The sequence below is a fragment of the Lipotes vexillifer genome, unplaced genomic scaffold, assembly GCF_000442215.2.
Source record: "Lipotes vexillifer unplaced genomic scaffold, Lipotes_vexillifer_v1.1 scaffold1144, whole genome shotgun sequence".
NCBI lineage: Eukaryota > Metazoa > Chordata > Mammalia > Artiodactyla > Lipotidae > Lipotes > Lipotes vexillifer.
Window position 1 is genome coordinate 685,735 of NW_006795053.1, and position 8,437 is coordinate 694,171.

General features: G+C 33.8%; 1 pseudogene; it reads left to right on the forward strand.

Annotated features, from left to right (window-relative positions):
- The first annotated feature begins 3,033 nt into the window (after nt 1-3,033).
- Nucleotides 3,034-3,850, forward strand: LOC103082635 (39S ribosomal protein L1, mitochondrial pseudogene; annotated as a pseudogene).
- The last annotated feature ends 4,587 nt before the right edge of the window (nt 3,851-8,437 follow it).

The window sequence follows — 8,437 nt, forward strand, 5'->3', positions numbered from 1 at the left end:
AAGACAACCCTCAGAATGGGAGAAAATATTTTCAAATGAATCAGCTGACAAAGGATTAATTTCCAAAATTTATAAGCAACTCATGCAGCTCAATAACAAAAAAACAAACAACCCAATCCAAAAATGGGCAGAAGACCTAAATAGACATTTCTCCAAAGAAGATATACAGACTGCCAACAAACACATGAAAGAATGCTCAACATCATTAATCATTAGAGAAATGCAAATCAAAACTACAATGAGATATCATCTCACACTGGTAAGAATGGCCATCATCAAAAAATCTAGAAACAATAAATGCTGGAGAGGGTGTGGAGAAAAGGGAAGACTCTTACACTGTTGGTGGAAATGTGAATTGGTACAGCCACTATGGAGAACAGTATGGAGGTTCCTTAAAAAACTACAAATAGAACTACTATATGACCCAGCAATCCCACTACTGGGCATATACCCTGAGAAAACCATAATTCAAAAAGAGTCATGTACCAAAATGTTCAGTGCAGCTCTATTTACAATAGCCCAGAGATGGAAACAACCTAAGTGCCCATCATTGGATGGGTAAAGAAGATGTGGCACATATATACAATGGAATATTACTCAGCCATAAAAAGAAATGAAATTGAGCAGTTTGTAATGAGGTGGATAGACCTAGAATCCGTCATATAGAGTGAAGTAAGTCAGAAAGAGAAGGACAAATACCGTATGCTAACACATATGTATGGAATTTAAGAAAAATTAAAATATCATGAAGAACCTATGGGTAAGACAGGAATAAAGACACAGACCAACTAGAGAATGGACTTGAGGATATGGGGAGGGGGAAGGGTGAGCTGTGACAAAGTGAGAGAGAGGCATGGACATATATACAGTACCAAACATAAGGTAGATAGCTAGTGGGAAGCAGCCGCCTAGCACAGGGTGATCAGCTCCTTGCTTTGTGAACGCCTGGACGGGTGGGGTAGGGAGGGTGGGGCGGAGGGATATGCAAGAGGGAAGAGATATGGGAACATACGTATATGTATAACTGATTAACTTTGTTATAAAGCAGAAACTAACACACCATTGTAAAGCAATTATACCTCAGTAAAGATGTTAAAAAAATAAATAAATAAAAATTAAAAAAAAAAAGTAAAAGCGAATAATAGAGGATGATCTGTTTTGTTTGGGGAGCACTTCTACTATGGAGAAAGTAGCTTTCTCATTTAGAGTTCCTTATTTATAAAATAAAAAGGAGAATTCTAACCCTTGGGTTAGAATAAGAAAAATACCTGTCTATGAAATCATACGTTCTTTAACTGTACCAAGCAAAGTAAAAGAATCTCCTTGGATAAAGTGATTTTTTTTCCTTAAGTTTTCAAGCCAACACACCTCACAATAACCTCTAAAACAGTATTAGAAACAGGCTTAATGACACGCAGGCTAGAAATCTGATAGGTGGATTTAAGAGATTTTTCCATCTAGAAGAAAAGGTTTCTTATATGTTAAAGCATTTCTAGTGCTGTGAAAGCCATATAAAGAGGCACCTCTAGGGACCTTCTCTACCCTTTCAGCTGACAGTAATAATTATATATGTGCTGAATGCTTAGTCACCAATGGCTTGATATAATGACTGCAGTGCAGGTTTATTTGTGGCCTTAACCATTACAGTGTGTATTCTCCTCCTCATTCTAATCATCAAACACCAAAATGCAGTAAGCTTAATGGGGAAAAGACAAATTACCAGATCTTATTTTAACAATTTAAATGATTTTGCATTCCTGGTATGCTATTAAGTCAGTTAATTGTGCTTAGAGATACTACACAGAATTCTTGCTCATTGGTTTCTTGTTGTTATGGTGGGAAATTCCACTGATATGACCAGAATCAGTGTTATTATGGACAATGAATTTAAATTCTACACTTAAATGGAGACAATGGTATATAACATAGAAAAGCAAAACAAAAAAAATAAAATATATTGATAGGAAGCAAGATGATTTTTAATATATATGTGCAAAAGTCAAAATGTGAAATGGATTTGGGGTAACCAAGAAGAATTTAATTGTTCATATGAGGTAACAAAGAGAAAGACCTTCTGTGAGCTGATCATTATAAATCCATTGTAAGTTAAAAGAGTAGAAAAGATTAACTTAGGGATTTGTGGGGCCATTTCTCAGATAAAATTAGGAGAAAAGAAAGAAACTTTAATTTTAGTATTGAATGAAACCAATAAATCCTTTAAAGAGTGTGTGTACATATATAATTCCCCCCCTGAGAAACAGCTGTATGGTTTCATGCTTCACCAAAACAACAACAAATTTGAATATATATATGTATATGTATGTATATATATACATATATATATGTATGTATGTATATATATATATATTTGAATTTTAAACAGGTCAGGTACCAGATTACTTTCCAATAATACATAGTATCCAATTAAATGTTATGTCCCCTTTCAGTGCATTCCACTCTCACCATCCTCTTGGCATAACACTAGTCTATTCCTTGCTTATTAAAATGTACCATTTCAAACTCACAGAATATGAAGTTCAAGAAAAATTACAGTAGCAAGTGTAACATATAAAATAAAAGAAAACACCATTCCATGGCAATGTGAGAAAGAAGTCCAATTATTTTTCTGTTATCTTGTAGAGTTTAGATGTCTACATAGTGTTGCTGATAGAGAGAACAGTAGCAGAGTAACTAACATTAGCCATACTTTATTTTAGCCTCAAAATCTCCTTAAAGATGTGCTTCTAAGGATGGTTAGAGAACTGAGAAAAATGGTTTCATTTCTGATAGGAATTATTGGAATGGTCAGGTTATGCAAAATTCATCAAATCAGCCACATCCTCATTCTATTTCATCAATATAAAGGGAAGAACATAAATTGTTTTTAACCTGGAGTTTTTCATATGGAAATATCCCCATAATAATAGTAAAAAACTCTAAAAGTTAAAGTTAGAATGCATGATAAAGTGATCTTTGCTTTGGCAAATTTGAAAATAAAAAGGTTATAGGTTAACATAATTCAAAATTGTCAACATGATGGCATCCCTATGACACCTCAGCAGAATCTTGATACATCATCAAAGCCATAGTCTTTTCAAAGATGGTTTATCAGTTATCTCTTTATTCTTTTCCTGTAAACATTCACATGCTCAACAGATATTGCGTTGCTGCTATAAAGTCTGCAAAATTTTTTTAAAAGTTAAAAAAAAAATAAAAATGGTGCCAAAGGAAAAGCATCAGATTGAAAAAAAGAAAAGATGAGTTAAAAAAAGGTCATACCACTATATGAAAATAAAGCCTGAGTGTATGCATTTAAAACACTTGTACCCACAGCAAATATACAAGGTTAATAAAGCTATTCACTTACTTAAGAAATTTCAAATTCTGGACTCTATTAACCCAAAGCAAGGTGTTTATCTTGATTTGACACTGGATACAGCATATGAGGAAAAGAAAAAAGTGGAGTCATTTGCCAGTGTTCTTTGTTTTCCATTATCCATTGGTTTCAGAAATCAATAAAGTTGCTATATTTACAAGGAATGCATCAAAGATTAAAATAGCAGAAGAAAATGCAGCTGCATTTGTAGAAGGCACTAATCTGATTCAGAAGATTTTGAATTATAAAATTCATGCAGATTTTTAAGTGACTGTTCCTGAAGGAATGCCTGAGATTAATCCATTAAAGAAGAAACTGAAAAAAAAGATTTTCCAAGTTTATTCACAATTCCATTGGCCATTACATCCCCCAATATTTGAATTACTTAAAACTGGGCATAAAATTAAGGTAGATGAAGAAAGAGAGAACTTTCTAGAGACCATAATAGCAACATTGGATCAAATGACCAGATAGCTGAAATGTGCAAACAATTATCAGTGAAGTTTGTAGGACAGATCTCTGAGTTGGGGATCCTCTGTGGTCTGCAATGTTCAAACAATTATCAGTGAAGTTTGTAGGACAGACCTCTGAGTTGTGGATCCTCTGTGGTACATGCTTTACTTCATAGTTCAAGTGAAGTCTTTTACTAAAGATGGAGTCTGTTGCCTAAACAAGTAAAAACCAACGAAAGAAAAATAAATGTTGCCTAGAAGTGTTGGTTTATGAAATTACTTTCAGTAGATTAAGGAGCAAGAGAGAAATTAATAAAACTATGTAATTTCTATATTTGGTGCCTTGTTATTTCTTGATCTGCATGGTTGAAAATGAATTTTAACACAAAAAAAGAAAGTCTTACAATTGCAAAAATAAGAAAATAAAAATTTCTGTGTCTAAACCTTAATAAAAAGAAGTCGGGATATTGAAAAGAACCCAAATGTCAACTCTTATTTTGTTGATGTTTTGAAATTGTGAGAAAAATCATTATACACTACATGTAGCCCCTGAGGAATCCATATGTATTTAAATTTTAATTCCCATTTTTTATTGAGAATCTATAAACTATGTCCTGCAACATAACAACCTAATCCCTCCAACAACTGCCCAGCTCAGACTTTGTCCTACTCTCACAGGTCACCATGCACCTTTGTGTATAATTTAGCACGCATGACATTTCACACTTATATTTTCAATGTTTGGCAAGCAGTGATTTTGCCTTGTCATTTTTAGTCTCCAGCAAATAATTTTGAGGAAATGGATTAATTTGTCCCCAAATAAGTTCTAGGAGTCAGTAGTTTTCAACACAGCTTTTTATTGTTAACATCACATATTTCTGAGAAATTTCAGCATCACTTGTCATTTGGTATATTCTATCTGTATTGGAATTTAAACTACATCCTTTTCAGAAACAGTATCTTAATTTTATATGTCTCTGCACCATAGTTGATAAAGTAAAATGTTTTGTTAATATCTTGCATCTCAGTCTGCTCTGGCTGCCATAACAAAATACCATAGACTAGGTAGCTTAAATGACAGAAATTTATTTTCTAACAGTTTGGGAGGCTGGTAGTCTGAAATCAGGGTGCCAACACCACTGGGTTCTGGTGAGAGCACTCTTTCTGGCTTGCAGATGGCCAGTTTCTAGGTGTTTGCTAGAGGAAAGAAAAATATATCTCTCTCTTTCTCTTCTTATAAAACTACCAACCCTATTAGAATAGGACCCTGCCCTTGCGATCTCATTTAACCTTATATACCTCTTAGAAGCCCTATCTCAAAAAATAGTCACATTGGAGATTAGGGATTCAACATACGAGTTTGGGGGGGAACATAATTCAGTCCATAGCATCTTCACAAAAGAAAACAAAAATATTTTGCAAGATCATAGGCATTACAATTTTGTTTAATTTTACAGGTCCCAAAAGATACCTCATTTACTGTCGACTGAAAAAAATGCACAACCTAAAACTGCAGAATTATGTTTTATTTGGCAGACAAAAGTGAGGACTTAAGCTTAGGACAGTCTCTCAGCTCTGAGAGACTGCTCTGAAGAGGTTAGGGAGGAGCCAGTATATATAGGAGTTTTTGCAACAAAGACCAGCTAGCCAGAACTTCAAAAGTTTACTGTTAAAAAATTAAAGAAAAACAGATATTTCAAGTTGATGAATTTAACACTTTTCTATGTATGGGAAGATGTGAAAGTCTGGGCTCACTGAAATCATTCCTTTGATATGCACCTTAGCTATCTAGGACCAGTATCCTGTTCTTTCCCATTCTGAATCCCCTCAGGGTGTACAGTTGCCAGTGGCTACAGTGGTTGAGGGCTTCACAGTGGGCAGCACATTTGTCTCTGTCCTAAGTTCTCCCAGGACTCACCTGCCTGGTGGCTTTAGTGGCTTGATGACTGCAACATCCTTTGTTTACTGATATGGTATGCAGCATTTTTCATCCACAATACCTTGTTTATTTACTTATTTATTTATTTATCTATTTATTTATTCAGTTTTATCTAGAGGCTAGCTAGGACAAGAAATTGTTATAAAATAGTATCTAAGGAATTCTCCTTTTAAAATACGCATGACAATTTTCTCAGGAATAGACAATAGCATTAAGCATATTGATTCCATCAAATAGTTTATCATTCTTTTATCTCACTTAGCTTGATCATTAAGAAAATAAGACTGAAATCTGTACTTTAATAGATGTTTGACTCGTCCTTTTTTAAAAAAAAAAATTTATCTGTGAAGTTTTTTGTGAATAGAATTAAAAGGCAAAAGGAAAAAAGCACATTTGAAAAATAACAGAATAAATATAGAATTCTTGAAATAAAGAATTCTGCTGTCATAGCAGGTCTTATCAATAAAATCACTAGATTGAAGGGAGGCAAGAAAAAGATGCCTTGTTCCAAAAATCTTACTTTGTGAAATCTCGATAAGATCAGACCATCACTATCTCTGGCAACATCAGTTATAGTAAAGAAAATAATAATATTGTATGAAACCAAGTGTAATTTCTCTCTCTGGAATGAGGATCAACAGAAGCAAAACAATGCATGCTGCCAATTACCTTTCAGAAACAATTGCCCAACCAGAGTCCTGACACTCTATTAGCATTTTGCAGTTTGCAGTAAGGGACCTGAGCTCCTTGTCATTTTTATCTAATCCTACCCACGTGCCTTAGTGGCAAACACAGATTTACCAACCAAAATGTACATTGAACCCAGGATTGTAGTAAAAATTAGATTATTTTGCTTCTTAGTTCATGCAGTTGCTATTTCTGAACAAATTCTTATCATTCTCTTTTTTTTTTTTTCTCTTTTTTTTCCTCTTAATTTATACACTATTATTGTAGAAATAAATTGAGCAATAATTAAGACAATAAAGAAACAAAACCCCTATCATAAGAAAATAAACATTTTATTATTCTCTTAATCTGGTCTTTTTCTAAGCACATATCTATTTTTAGCTATGGCCAGATTTTACATTGAAATTTGAATATTAAGCTTTCATTATATTTCAATATAATTTGTAATGTTTTTTGAATTTTCATCTATCTGTGCATTATCATATTAACACTTGTTTAGTATTAAACAATTCATTGATTAAACCTCAGTCAGTTGTGGCAGATTAGTCTTTTCATTTATTGCTTAATTTAGTTAAGATTTTAAATCTACTAATGTAAGAGAACTTATTACTTTTCTTTTCTTTCTTTTTTTTTTGTGATTTGTGGAGCTTTTGTGAGGCTTTAAAATCTAACATATACTAGCTCCTTAAACAAATTTGATGACTTTCCAACCCTTTAAAAATTACCTTAAACAATTTATATGTCAACGGATCTATCTGCTTAAAAAAAAAAAAAAAAAAAAACTGTTCCATGTTATTTTTAAGTAAATTTAGGTCAGATTCCATAATATTTGTTATATGTTTTTCTCAGCTATAAAGTTTTATACTGTATCTGTCCAACACATGGCATGAAATGCACCAAAATACGATTAATAATACTACTATGAGTATCAATCTGTAATCACGGGTCCTTGGAGTTTTGAGGGTAGTTTGCCAGCTCTATTTATTAATAACAGTAAGACTGATGACTTACACAGTCAAATACAAAACAAACCCAGGGTTAGATAAGGAGAGACTGTAGTCAAAAGGAAAGTTTCTAGAGGGAGAAGAAGTCTATTGTAATAAGGCAATGTGGACAATTAGAATAAGGGGAACACTCAGATCAGAAGGTCTGTAAGCACCTCAATGGTCAGGCAGAAAAGAATTTTCTCTTTTAAAGAGGAGAAACCAGGTCTAGAAAGCATCAGACATGGAGGAGTGGGTGGCATAATCAGACAATTAAGCATGAAAGTTTAATGTTTTGTTTTTGTTTTCCCTTTTCTAGAATCTAGGTTAGTAGATTCTAGAAAAGGGTCTTTCTGGAGGGATTGTTCTTCAATCCAATGCTTGTTTAAAGGGTAGTCAAAGTTCAGGGGGCTGTTGAGGAAGCAGAGAAGCTTAACTAAAGTCAAATAAGTCAAGTTAGCAGGTATGTTTGGTCAGATTGGTCAGTGAGTACAAACAGTTCAGCAAATCATTCTGAGAGGAAAAAAAAAAAAAATGGAATTTGGAGTGTCCATGCATGGCCTTGTCATAAATAAACTAAACATCACCCACAAGTCTTATCTTAAGTCACATAGAGAAAGATAGGACTTTGTAGTAGCCATTTCCTGGAACACAAAAGGATAGGGGATGCTCTAACCTTGGTTGTTTCCCAGGAGCACAGGGCTCAGGGAAAGTTTAACATTATTAGCATGAGTTTTCCATAAGACTCTCAGAGGCCTGTGACTTTCAGGCTGGTTACATAGCAAGAAACATGCCTACATGGCCCACAGTGTTTGAGAAATTCTTGATGAGACTCCATTCTGAGCTCTTTATTCTAAAGTGTTCTGTGCATACCTCAGGGGTTCATTATTCAAGAGATAAAATACATCCTGGTACAGACTTTGTAATGGACCTGGTTCAGGCCTTTCTGAACCCCTTTACTGTGACAGCTTTTGGCTTTGATGTGTATTCTTATTTTAAT